This window comes from Mesoplodon bidens (genome assembly GCF_964165515.1).
Source record: "Mesoplodon bidens genome assembly, chromosome: 3".
NCBI lineage: Eukaryota > Metazoa > Chordata > Mammalia > Artiodactyla > Ziphiidae > Mesoplodon > Mesoplodon bidens.
The window spans coordinates 178,911,877-178,925,694 of NC_138178.1; the positions used below are offsets into that span (position 1 = coordinate 178,911,877).

The 13,818-nt window shown below is 49.6% G+C and overlaps 1 gene segment (V, D, J or C); it reads right to left on the bottom strand.

The window, feature by feature from the left end:
• Positions 1-11,203, bottom strand: part of LOC308614135 (Ig gamma chain C region-like) — a 28,311-nt gene extending 17,108 nt beyond the window's left edge. The window contains exons 1-2 of the C gene segment in view: positions 11,170-11,203; positions 10,495-10,650 (exon numbers count right to left, since the gene is read on the bottom strand).
• Between the last annotated feature and the right edge of the window lie 2,615 nt (positions 11,204-13,818).

Consider the following 13,818-nt stretch of genomic DNA (forward strand, 5'->3'; position numbering starts at 1 on the left):
GAGAGTTTTTTTCATAAATGGGTGTTGAATTTTGTCAAAAGCTTTTTGTGCATCTAATGAAATGATCATATGGTTTTTATTCCTTAATTTGTTAATATGGTGTATCACATTGATTGATTTGCATATACTGAAGAATCCTTGCATCCCTGCGGTAACTCCCACGTGATCATGGTGTATGACCCTTTTAATGTGCTCTCAGATTCTGATTGCTAGTATTTTGTTGATGATTTTTGCATCTATGTTCATCAGTGATATTGGTCTATAATTTTTGTTTTTTTGTGATATCTTTTTCTGGTTTTAGTATGAGGATGGTGGTGGCGTCATAGAATGAATTTGGGAGTGTTTCTCCCTCTGCAATTTTTTGGAAGAGTTTGAGAAGGATGGCTGTTAGCTCTTCTCTAAATGTTGATAGAATTCGCCTGTGAAGCTATCTGGTCCTGGACTTTTTTTTTGTTGGAAGATTTTTGTTGTTGTTGTTGTTGGAAGATTTTTAATTACAGTTTCAATTTCATTACTTGTGATGGGTCTGTTTATATTTTCTAATTCTTCCTGGTTCAGTCCTGGAAAATTGTAACTTTTCAAGAATTTGTCCATTTCTTCAAGGTGGTCCATTTTATTGGCATATAGTTGTTTGTAGTAGTCTCTTATAATCCTTTGTATTTCTGCTGTGTCAGCTGTGATTTCTCCTTTTTCATTTCTAATTTTATTGATTTGCGTCCTCTCCCTTTTTTTCTTGATGAGTCTGGCTAAGGGTTTATCAATTTTGTTTATCTTCTCAAAGAACCAGCTTTTAGTTTTATTGATCTTTGCTATTGTCTTCTTCATTTATGCTCTGATCTTTATGATTTCTTTCCTTCTACTGACTTTGGATTTTCTTTGTTCTTCTTTCTCTAGTTGTTTTAAGTGTAGGGTTAGATTGTTTATTTGAGATTTTTCTTGTTTCTTGAGGTGAGACTGTATTGCTATAAACTTCCCTCTTAGAAATGCTTTTGCTGTGTCCCATAGGTTTTGGGTCGTCTTCTTTTTATTGTCATTTGTTTCTATGTATTTTAAAAATTTCTTGTTTGATTTCTTCAGCGATCTCTTGGTTATTTAGTAGTGTACTGTTTAGCTTCCATGTATTTGTGTTTCTTTACAGTTTTTTTCCTGTAATTGATTTCCTATCTCATTGTGTTGTGGTCAGAAAAGATGCTTGACACGATTTCAATTTTCTTAAATGTTCTGAGTCTTGATTTGTGACACAAGATGGGATCTATCCTGGAGAATGTTCCATGTGCACTTGAGAAGAAAGTGTATTCTGCCGCTTTTGGGAGGAATGGTCTATAAATATAAGTCAGATCGATCTGGTCTATTGTGTCAGTTAAAGCTTGTGTTTCCTTATTTATTTTCTGTTTGGATGATCTGTCCGTTGGTGTAAGTGGGGTGTTAAAGTCCCCTACTATTATTGTGTTACTGTCAATTTCTCCTTTCATGGTTGCTAGTATTTGCTTTATGTATTGAGATGCTCCTATGTTGGGTGCATAAACACTTAATAATTGTTATATCTTCTTCTTGTATAGATGCCTTGATCATTATGTTGTGTCCCTCCTTATCTCTTTTAATAGTCTTTATTTTAAAGTCTATTTTATCTGATATGAGTATGCTGCTCCAGCTTTCTTTTGATTTGCATTTGCATGGAATTTTTTTTCCATCCCTTCACTTTCAGTCTGTGTGTGTCCCTAGGTCTGAAGTGGGTCTCTTGTAGACAGCATATATAAGGGTCTTGTTTTTGTATCCATTCAGCCAGTCTGTGTCTTTTGGTTGGGGCATTTAATCCATTTACATTCAAGGTTATTATCGATATGTATGTTCCTATTCCCATTTTCTTAATTGTTTTGGGTTTGTTTTTGTGCACCTTTTTCTTCTCTTGTGTTTCCCACTTAGAGAAGTTTCTTTAGCATTTGTTGTAAAGCTGGTTGGTGGTGCTGAATTCTCTTAACTTTTGCTGGTCTGAAAAGCTTTTGACTTCTCCATTGAATCTGAATGAGATCCTTGCTGGGTAGAGTAATCTTGGTTGTAGGTTTTTCTCTTTCATCACTTTAAGTATATCCTGCTACTCCTATCTGGCCTGCAGAGTTTCCACTGAAAAATCAGCTGATAGCCTTATGGGGATTCCTTTGTATGTTATTTTTTGTTTTTCCCGTGCTGATTTTAATATTTTTTCATTGAATTTAATTTTTGTTAGTTTGCTTAATATGTGTCTTGTGTTTTTCCTAGGGTTTATCCTGTATGGGACTCTCTATGCTTCCTGGACTTGGGTGACTATTTCCTTTCCCAAGTTAGGGAAGTTTTCAACTATAATCTCTTCAAATATTTTCTCAGACCCTTTCTTTTTCTCTTCTTCTTCTGGGACCCCTATAATTTGAATGTTGGTTTGTTTAGTGTTGTCCCAGAGGTCTCTGAGATTGTCTTCAATTGTTTTCATTCTTTTTTTTTTTTATTCTGCTCCTTGGCAGTTATTTCCACCATTTTGTCTTCCAGCTCACTATTGGTTCTTCTGCCTCAGTTATTTTGTTATTGACTCCTTCTAGTGTATTTTTCATTTCAGTTATTATGTTGTTCATCTCTGTTTGTTTGTTCTTTAGTTCTTCTAGATCTTTGTTAAATATTTCTTGTATTTTCTCAATGTGTGTCTCTATTCTATTTCTGAGATTCTGGATCATCTTTATTATCATTACTCTGATTTCTTTTTCAGGTAGATTGTCTATTTCGTCTTCATTTATTTGGTCTTGTAGGTTTTTACCTTGCTCCTTCATCTGTGACATATCCTTTTGCCATGTCATTTTTTTTTTTTTTTTTTTTTAATGAGTGGAATTGTGTTCCTCTCTTACTGGTTGTTTGGCCTGAGGCTTCCAACACTGGAGTTTGTAGGCTATTGGGTAGAGCTTGGTCTTGGTGCTGAGGTGAGGAACTCCGTTGCGACCTCACTCTGATGAATATTTCCTGGTGTCTGAGGTTCTCTGTTAGTCCAGTGGTTCTGACACGGAGCTCCCACTGCAGGAGCTTTGGCCTGACCTCAGGCTTGTGTACCAAGATCCCTCAAGCCACCTGGGGCAGCAAAAAATAAAACAACAACAACAATAACAAAGTAAAAAATAAAATTAGGCTAGGAAACTAACAGATATGTTGGGAAGAATATAAAAATAAAAATATAGATGAATCAACAACTGGAAGGTACAACAGTACCACAATAGTAAAAAAGAGGAGGAGGGGAAAAAAAAGAGGGTGGGGGAGACCTTGGCTGTGGAGGGCTGGGCCTAAGCAAGGGTGAGGTTTGGGCAGTGGGCGGGGCCAATGCTCAGGACCCACAGGGCTGGAAAAGGCCCTGGGGGCTGTGGGAGGTGGGGCTTAGGCTCAAGTAACAGAAGGGGCCCCGGTGTGCCCCCCACCCCTGGTCTCAGAGGGCAGGGACCTCAGCTGGGAGCCCAGTAGGCTTCCTGGGTTCGAACGTGTGGGGCAAATGCCCTCCTCTCCTCTCCTGCTCCTCTGGTCTGGGGTCTGGGAGGGCCCCTCCCACCTGCCTCTCCTGATCCCCTGGCCTCCCTCCTATGCCCCCAGGACCCAGGCGGACTGGATGGGGTGTTGGAGTGGGGGGAAGCAGCTTGAGAGCTCAGCAGTCTCCCCGGCCGAGTGGGCCAGGCGATCGCCCTCCACTCCTCTCCTGCTCTTCCTCTTCCCGGAGAGTCCCTTCCACCTGCGTCTTCTGATTTCCCTGGCCTCAGGGGCACCAGTCCTTTCTGGCCTCCACTTCTCCTCCTTCCTCGGTCCCCCTATGTCCTACCGGTTCACTCTGGGGTTCCTCCCATCTCCTTGGGGGTCACTGTCCCCCACCAGCTGCTGGCAGGCGTCCTTGTTGTGGGGAGATGCTAACTCTGCATCTTGCCCCACCTCCATCTTGACTCCACTCCCTCCCCCACTGATTTCTAACAAGATGTCTCTGGTCATCCTTGGTACCTTGCACAAGGTGTCCTCCTTTATTACCTGGAGAGGACATTTGGACCAGTGTAGAGCAGTTGCCATGATGTTTCTGGTGGTGGGGGGTGGGGATCTGTTGTCTATCCTTGAGACTGAGCGCTGTGGCCTGCTTGAATGTGGCCAGCCTAATAGGCTGGGCATTGCGGTGTATGGGCTTCCAAGGCCTGGAGTGAAAGGGGAGCTCCTGGAGGAACTGCAGTTGGCCACTCTGGAAAGTGCCATGGGGGTCAGGACTTGAGGATTTTATCTGACACTGACAACAGTGGGCTTGCCTGCGGCCAGGGTGCAGTTAGTCCTTCCTGAAGAGGGTGTTAAAGTATTAGGTAAAAAAGAAAGCTTGCTGTGCAAGTAAGGTGGGAAAGAAAATCAGAGAAGCGTGGGAGAGACAGTGAAAGTCAGGAGTCTCCAGCCAGCAGTTTGGACGAGACCCGCAGTTTACCTTGAACTTCCGTGTTTTGGCACCAAATGATCTCAGAGAGATAGCAAGGAGCAGTCCTGAGGCAGGATCTTAGTTCCCTGCCCAGGAATTGTACCTGGGTATCCTGGATGAAAACCAGGGTCCTAGCTGCTAGTCCAGCAGGGCTAGAGGCTAAGAAACAAAGTTGCCCTGGTTCTTGCACCATCTGAAAGCAAGAGTGTTTCAAGGAGGAAAAACTATGAAAAGAGGTACAAAGTTTATTATCAGAGACACAGCACTACATGAGGGAGAGCTCATAGAGAAGTAGTTTATTTATTTAAGACAGAAGCAAGACAGAAATACACACCTGGAGAGAAAGGGTGTGGGCATCCTCCCTCATGAGGAGGAGAGCCGTAAAAAGTGATTAAAATCACTTATATAGGACAGTCCTTCCAGGTCTTTGTTCGCCTCTGGCCAATTATCTTGCTTATTTTCCCACATTTGACCAGTCCTAGGACCCTCTCTGATAAGCATGTGCATCTTTTTGCTGAGATGGATTTCAGCTTAAAGGCTAAAACAGGAAGTCTGACAACATCAGAGGGAGTGAACATTGTAGGAGAAGCCATTAGATGTGGAACAGGATCGGTGTCACCCTCTGGACAGTCAGTCACTGGCTCTGCAAGCTGCACTCACAACTCCCTGGTGTTGCTCACAAAGCACATGGATCTATGTAAGCTCTGCTTAACTCTGCATTAATGAAGAGTCTGGAAAAAACCTGCCCACAACCTGGCTCAATCCTGACTTGACCCGACCTGTTGCAACTGAGTCTCCTGGGCTCACCCCTGCTCACTTCTCTATTTGGCACTTCCTTCTGTCATTGCTGAGGATGCCCACACCCTTTCTCTCCAGGTGCTGGTGTGGCCACCATGTGCCCGGATCTCATGCCCACTGTCCCGGGATCATGATGGTTGCTGCTTGCAGGGCAGAGACACGGTGCCCATTCCACCTTTGAAGTTCTGCTTCCAGAAGGACTTTTTACTTATTGCTGGGCAAGTCCAGGTTGAATCCAGAAAACATAAGCCCCTGGAGGCCTTTCAGGCAGGAATTGATGTCACCCAGGAAATCAAACGTGTATAAAATTGTAACAAGAGCAGGCGAAGTGTTATAAGGTGAGATGGCCACTGAGGCTCAGGGGGCCCAGGGAAGCTCATGATCTTCTGCCCCAAGAGGTTGCTCAGACTTTGGATGGGAACACTCACTCAGAGCTTCAAAGAAATATCCCTCAACATGATAAAGGCCACATATGACAAACCCACAGCTAACATCATTCTCAATAGTGAAAAGCTGAAAGCATTTCCTCTAAGATCAGGAACAAGACATGGATGTACAGTCTTACCACTTTTATTCAACATAGTTTTGGAAGTCCTAGCCACAGCAATCAGAGAAGAAAAAGAAATAAAAGGAATCCAAATTGGAAAAGAAGAAGTAAAACTGTCACTATTTGCAGATGACATGATACTATACATAGAAAATCCTCAAGACAGTACCAGAAAGCTACTAGAGCTCATCAATGAATTCGGTAATGTTGCTGGATACAAAATTAATACACAGAAATCTGTTGCATTTCTATACACTAACAATGAAAGATAGAAAGAGAAATTAAAGAAACACTCTCATTTATGATCACATCAAAAAGAATAAAAAACCTAGGAATAAACCTACCTAAGGAGACAAAAGACCTGTACTCCGAAAACTATAAGACACTGATGAAAGAAATCAAAGATGACACAAACAGATGGAGAGATATACCATGTTCTTGGATTGGAAGAATCAACATTGTTAAAATGACTGTTCTACCCAAGGTAATCTACAGATTCAATGCAATCCAGATCAAATTACCAATGGCATCTTTCACAGAAGTAGAACCAAAAATTTTAAAAATTGTATGGAGACAGAAAAGACCCTGAATAGCCAAAGCAATCTTAAGAAAGAAAAATGGAGCTGGAGCAATCGGGATCCCTGACTTCAGACTATACTACAAAGCTACAGTCATCAAAACAGTATGGTACTGGCACAAAACCAGAAATATAGATCAATGGAACAGGATAGACAGCCCAGAAATAAACCCACACACCTATGGTCAATTAATCTATGACAAAGGAGGCAAGAATATACAATGAAGAAAAGATAGTCTTTTCAATAAGTGGTGCTGGGAAAACTGGACAGCTACATGTAAAAAAATGAAATTAAAAAATTCTCTAACACCATGGACAATAATAAACTCAAAATGGATTAAAGACGTAAATGTGAAACTGGATACTAGAAAACTCCTAGGGGAAAACATAGGCAGAACACTCTTTGACATAAATCACAGCAAGATTTTTTTGACCCACCTCCTAGAGTAATGGAAATAAAAACAAAAATAAACAAATGGGACCTAATTAAACTGAAAAACTTTTGCACAGCAATGGAAAACCATAAACAAAACAAAAAAAGAACTTACAGATTGGGAGCAAATATTTGCAAACCATGCAACCAATAAGAGATTAATCTCCAAAATGTATATACAGCTCATATGGCTCAATATAAAGAACAAACAAAGAACCCAATAGAAAAGTGAACAGAGTATCTAAATAGACATTTCTCCGAAGAAGACATACAGATGGCCAAAAGGTAAATGAAAAGATGCTCAACATTCCTAATTATTAGAAAAATGCAAATCAAAGCACAATGAGGTACCAACTCTCACCAGTCAGAACGGCCATCATCAAAAACTATACAAACAATAATGCTGGAAAGGATGTGGAGAAAAGGGAACACTCTTACACTGTTTGTGGGAATGAAAATTGGTGCAGCCACTATGGAGAACAGTATGGAGTTTCCTCAAAAACCTAAAAATAGAGCTACCGTATGATCCAGCAATCCCACTCCTGGGGATATATCCAGGAAAACCATAATTCAAAAAGATAACATGCACCGCAGTGTTCATTGCAACACTATTTACAATAGCCAGGACATGGAAGCAACCTAAATGCCCATCGACAGATGAATGGATAAAGAAGATGTGGTACATATATACAATGGAATATTACTCAGCCATAATAAGAATGAAATAATGCCATTTGCAGCAGCATGGATGGACCTACAGATTACCATACTAAGTGAAGTTAGTCAGACAGAGAAAGACAAATATCATATGATATCACTCACATGCGGAATCTAAAAAAAATGATACAAATGAACTTACATACAAAACAGTAATAGACTTCACAGACATAGACAACAAACTTATGGATACCAAAGGGGAGAGGGGAGGGGAGGGATAAATTAAGAGTTTGGGATTAACATATACACACTACTCTATATAGAATAGATAATAGCCTATAAGGGAAAAGAATCTGGAATAGCTACATGTATATGTATAATTGAGTCACTTTGCTGTACAACTGAAACTAACACAGCATTGTAAATCAACTATATTTCAAAAAAAAAAAAAAAAAGAAATGTCCCAACACTCCTCGGGGTGTGGTTTGTGTGCCCTTCAGGGTGCCTGCAGGCCCGGCTGTGTGACCAGTCCTGTGAGGAAGAGGAGGCAGGGTCCTCTGCCAGCATCTGTCTCTGCGCAGTAGAGCACGGTGGTCAAGCACGGTGCTCCCTGTCCTGTTGCTGCTCTGGCCTCGTGGCCGTCCCATCAACCCCGTCTCTGCTCATTTCCATGGGTGATCACCTCCCTGCCCAGGCCCGAATGCCAACTTCACCTTTGTCTCTGTTGTGTCCAGGTCTCGGGATGCATTTGGGGCTGTTTGTCACTGTGACCCTGAGCTACTGTCACGAGAACTTGTGTCTCCTAAAACACTGGAAATGTTTTAATGGGAAAAGCAGAGGCTGTTTATTCTGAGCTGCTGCAGCCAGGGAGCCGTGCCCAGCTGGCTGGGCAGCGACTCGGGCAGCAGGAGAGTGGGTGGCTTTGAGGCTTTATTATGTGTATGTGGCTTAATTGTTACTATATACATATAACACTATGCCCATGTAAGGGCCTATAACATACTTATTATATCATGTGTGTGTTAGCATGTTAAAATATTTTCTGTGTATAGAAAGCTTCTTTATAGGAAAAAGAGTGCCTCCGGTGTCCTGATGGGGGCTGCGGGGCTGGGGAAGCTGGACAGCCGACAAGACGCAGGCACCCCTGCGATGGCTGGGGCACATCCAGTTTTCTCTGATTGGTCCTCAGTCAGAAGCGAGGACAAAGAACGTGGAAGCCGTGGGTTATTGATCAAGCCCCGCCCGTGGGAAGGGTGTCACAGGGCGGTTGTAGGGCTTCCTGGGCTGTCGCTAGAGATGGACGTCTGACTTCCTGCAGGTCTAGCACGGAGGGTTAGGTTTAGGTTAGCATGGAGGGAGCAGGCTGTTTCCTGGGCTGGATCCTGTGATGGTGGCTGGGTGTCCTGGGCTGTTGGCTGCATTCTTGGGTCAGAGTTCCATCTTTATATATGGTTGGCCAGGTACAGGTGTAAATTGAGTATCCCACCACAGCTCTGGCCTAGTGTCTTGTGAATGAGAATGTTCTTGAGGACCCCTTGGGATTTATCCCATGCATCCCCCCTCCCCCGCCCCAGCACAGATCCCCAGGGCACCTCTCCGCATCCAGCTTACATTACAGTGCATCTCCCCTCCCTCCCAGATCCCCAGATCCCCAGTGCATCTTGCCCGCCTCCGGAGCAGTTCCCCAAGGAGTGTCAGTGTGTCAGGGCCGAGCAGAGCAGGACTGCGCCCTGGACCTTGTGTGAATTGCTCTACTGCCCCTCTCATGTTCTACTGCAACCAAACACTCGGGCCCTCTGGACAAGCCTCAGAGTTGCCCAATCCTGGGTTTTCTATGCCCAACCGCAGCAGGCTGCATGGTCCGTGTCGGAGTCCACGGGAGGCCTGGTCTCCCAGCGCAGATGGCAGCTCTCAGAAGGGCCTTCGCCACAAGTGGACTCTCCTGTCTACAGAGTCTGGGCACTTGTATGCTGGGAAGGAGGCCACTGGGCCCTGAAGAATGGTCTTAACTGCTCACAGGTCCTCAAAGAGGCCAAGAGGGTCACTCACCACCCCTAGTTTCCTCCTTTTTGTACCTTTCCTAATAATCGAAACCTTTTCTTCCTGTTATTGGCCACCCGGTTTTTCCTTTCTGTGAAGGACCCACTGCTCACATTTCTTTCTTTTCATTGGTTGCTGAGTGCTCTTTGTATACGAAGGAGTCCTGCCCTGTGTCACATGTGCTCATGTGCTCTGCCCCGTTTCTGTTGCACTAGAGCCCCTTGTGGGCGGGCTTCTCCAGGTCTTTACCCTCAGGAGGAGGCTCAGCCCATGCCCACCACTGTGCTTGGCCAGCCGGCCCTCTCCCTGGTGCCTGTGGCTCCTGCCTTTGTGGCTCCCAGCTTTCTTCTCGAGGACGGTGGCGGCCAGCCCCAGACAGCTCTTGCTTGCTCATCAGGACGTCCGGGCTGGCGGGACGGGGCCTGAGGACTGGCCTGTCTGTGTGAGCTCAGTGGGTGGATGGCTGGGTGGTGACAGGGGCCCCAGGAGGCTGATGCCGGCCTCCAGCCTGGTGCTTGTGCAGCTGTGTTCCTGTGGTCTCCTGCACTGACCGCTGAATGAACCCCTCAGGGTTTGCCCATGGGGAGGGGAACTGTAGCCTTTACCTTCATGCGGGGAGGGGTGGTGAGTCTGGGCTGGAGGCCTGTAGTGCAGGCGTGGTGGAGCCTGAACCGGGGTCCCTGTGGGCATTGAAGGACTCTTGAGGTGGAGCCTGGCTGGACACTTGGGTCCTCGAGGCCCAGAGCTGCCCTCTGCCCCCTTCCCTCTGGCCCCTTGTCCACGTCCTCGGGGGGGGGCACCTCCTGCTCCCAAGGTACCACAGGCACCTCCCCCAAGGTACGCTCAGGTGGCATGGGATTCTTTAATGAACTTTACTAGGAAAAGTTAGGAGAGAGGTCAGACGAGGGCACGGGGGATGGGGGCGGGTGCTGCAGGGCTGATTTGGCCACACTGCGGACCCCTTGGGAAGCGCCTTCTGCTGTGGGACCCTGCCTCACAGCCTAGGGCCCTGCCTGCAGCCCCGAAAACTCCCTTGGCCTCTCCCCAGAAGGTCTGCTCTGCATCCTCATTCTGCACGAACGGGGCCTGGGGGTGGACAGCAGGGAGGGTGGGCACGGGACAGGAGCAGGGCATGGGGGGCAGCGCACTTGGACCTGGGGGCACGGAGGGCGGGACTGAGCCTGGGGAGTGAGCCCTTGGCTTGGTTGGGCTGGACTCAGACGCTGGATTGGGCTGGTGGGGACGCTGAGTCCTAGATTTGGCTCTGGGCTCCAGCATGGGCTGGGCCATGGGCTCCAGGCAATCACTGTGTTTCAGGGGTTGTTCAGTCAGAACCGGTGTGGGTCCAAGCGCAGGAGCCTGGGAGAAGCCTGGGGTGGTCAGCACCCACGCCCAGCCCAGGTCTCTCTGTGGAGGGAACAGATGCTCTTCTGGGACTTGCCCCAAAGTGGGGTGGGGTGGGGCTGTGATAGGCGGGCCCCCTGTTGCTTTTGACCTTGGGGCTGAGCTGGGGCCTCTGGGCGCCCGTGTGTGTGTGTGTGTGTGTGTGTGTGTGTAAGACACAGATGAAGGTGTATGGTGGCAAGGTGAGACACTGACAGGTGTGTGTGGAGCTCATGGTCTGGGGGGGCACTAGGGGTCAGGAGGCAGCGAGAGGCTGATCTCAGGCTCACACAGGGGCAACCCGAGGGGCTCAAGGGCAGGCATCGCCACTGGGCTTCGGGGTGCTCGGGGGGCATGGAGAAGTGAGGGATGCCATGTGGTGTGGCACTGCTGGGGGGTGAGGGTGGGAGCCCTGGGGCTCAGTGTGGGGCAGTTCTTGAGGGACCCAGAGGCAGCCATGCCAGGGACGGTATTCAGTTAGGAGGCCGTGGGGGCGGCCCTCGTGTGACCACTCTGGCGTTCCCGCAGGGCGGGCCGGCTAGTGGCTGATCGTTGGTCAGGGGGATGGAAGTGAGGGACAGGGCCCAGGGCTGGGCAGCCTATGCTGCCCTCAGGCAAGTTCAGCTTCTTGGTTACATGTTTAGGGGGAGGGAAACGCAGGGTGTAGGGTGACCCCCAGGTCCATCACCTGGAGTCCCCATGGAGCCCAGCAGGCAGAGGGGCTCCTGTGCCAGCGTGCCCAGCGTGCCTGGCAGGGTCCCTGAGGGCCAGATGTTCTCCTGGACACTGCTGTCCACCCCTCGGCCGTCCTGTTTGCCGCCCCTCCCAGCCTCCCCGTTTGGCGCAGGGCCCCCTGAGCGATGCAGTCCCTTCCCTGCATACCATTCCCTCTGTGTCTGCCTCTGTCTGTCTCTCTCTCCCCCACAGGAAGCTGGAACGGCACATCGGATGGCATCGGGGCACAGTGTCCATGCTGACCAGACTCCGGCTCCCGGTCTGGGCGGCTGTCCAGCTGAGCCTTGGCCTGGAGCTGTCGAGTGGCGACCTCCTCACCTCGCCCTGAAAGGCTGCAACAAAATTAAGCGTGGCTTCCAGCAGCCCAAGGCCACGTCCCCGGGATGAGCCAGCCCCTGTGAAATGCAGGGCTGAGGGAGCCCAGCATGGCCAGCAGCCGACCCAGACGCCGGCCCACTTTTTTGGAGCTTTGACTGAGAAGGGCCGACAGCTGTGGATCCTGACTCTGCCCTCTGGGGAGGGTTGTGTCTCCTCTGAGGTGGAATCACCAGGAGGGATGGGTCCCTGGTCTCTGTGAGGGCGGAGTCCTGACCCATCCCTGCATCCTTGTCCACCGGCGGGCACAGCGGCCTCATGGCATCTGCACGGCCACCCTTCCTGGTCCCTCACCGGAGCCCCTGGAGCCCCACTCCTGCTCTCCTGTGACACACTGGTCACCTCTGTGCAGCCAGCTGAGTTCAGTGCCCCCCGGACGCCCTCCCCTCCTGCGGTCCTTCTCGCTGCCCAGTCTGTCCTGAGCGCTGAGCCAGGTCTGCCTCTGCTCCCCTTTGGCAGCCCCTCCCCACCGCTGCCCCTCCTGGCCTGGCTTCCTGGCCTTCCCTCCTGGTCCTCCTTTCTCGCACCCAGCTCGGCTGTTTTGGGCTGAATTGTGTGCCCCAACTTCCAGTTTTGAAGCCCGGACCCCCAGGACCTCAGAATGTAACTGTATTTGGTGATGGGGTCTGTAAAGATGTGATGATGCAAACTGGGGTCTCCAGGGTGGGCCCTAATCCAGGCTGACTGGCGTCCTTAAAAGAGGAGGACATTAGGACAGAGACACGCACAGAGGGACGGCCACGTGAGGACACGGGAGAAGACGGCGTCTACACGGCACGGAGACAGCCCTCAGGAGAAGCCAGCCCTGCACCTCCTGGATCTGGGATTCCAGCTTCCAGGGTGTCAGACAGTGATGTCTGTTGTCAAAGGCCCCCTGTGGTGTCTGTTACAGCCTCCTGTGCAGACACACCCAACACGTGCGACTTCCCTGTGGCTCCCCCAGGCCCCTGGCTCGCCCCTGCGCCCACAGGCCAGGCGGGCACCCCAGGCTTGGGTGGTGGGTGGGGGAGACCGGCTGTGGATTTCACGAGGGTAGGCGGCGTGCTAACCTAGGGAGACTTCTCAGCGAGCTAGGCGATTGTAAAGAACGCTTTATTGTCATTAAAAAAATGAAGAGACAGCGAAGAGCATCAACGGGCTCCAACATTCAGAAAAGGAGAAACGCCTCTCAGGCTGCGGTGACGTGGACCTTCTTTTCGGTCCGGGGAGCAGCTCCTCCACATGCGGATGCTGACTGTGCTTTTCTGCAGAGACGGGAGAGTTGGTACTGGGCCCTGAGGCGGGGGCCCGGGGTCGGAGGCTGGCCCTACGCGGGTCGCGCCTCTCACCCCCACCCCTGTGCAGGCGGAGCTCCTGCTGTACGTGACTCAGGCCTTTGGCTGCAGGATGGGTTGGCCGTGCCTTCTGCCTTCTTCTCCGGGAGCCCCTCCAGCTCAGCCCGCGGGGCACCAGGTCAACAGCGTCCTCTTCGGGAGGCCGGTCTGGCTGGACCTTACCGCCTCCCGTGCTGGGGCTCCCGTGCCGGCCTCGGGCCCACGACCTGCTCTGAGCAACCTCCTCGGTGGAGGTGACCTGAGGGACTGTTAGCAGCACCTGCAGAAAGTCTCCTGCTGGGAGAGGCGGGCGCTGAGGGGGGCGGTTTCCCTCCAGCATCTGGCACAGGCCCTCCTCCTGGGGACCCTGCATCTGGAGCCTGGCCGGGACAAGAGGCAGGGGGCGGGCCCTGTGCAGAAGCCCGGATGCCGGCCTCCTCCTCCTCTTCGAAGGGGACCCCCAAGCCGACCCGGGCATTCCCGGTGGTCCCTGGGGCCCCGGAGGTGTCCTGCGGG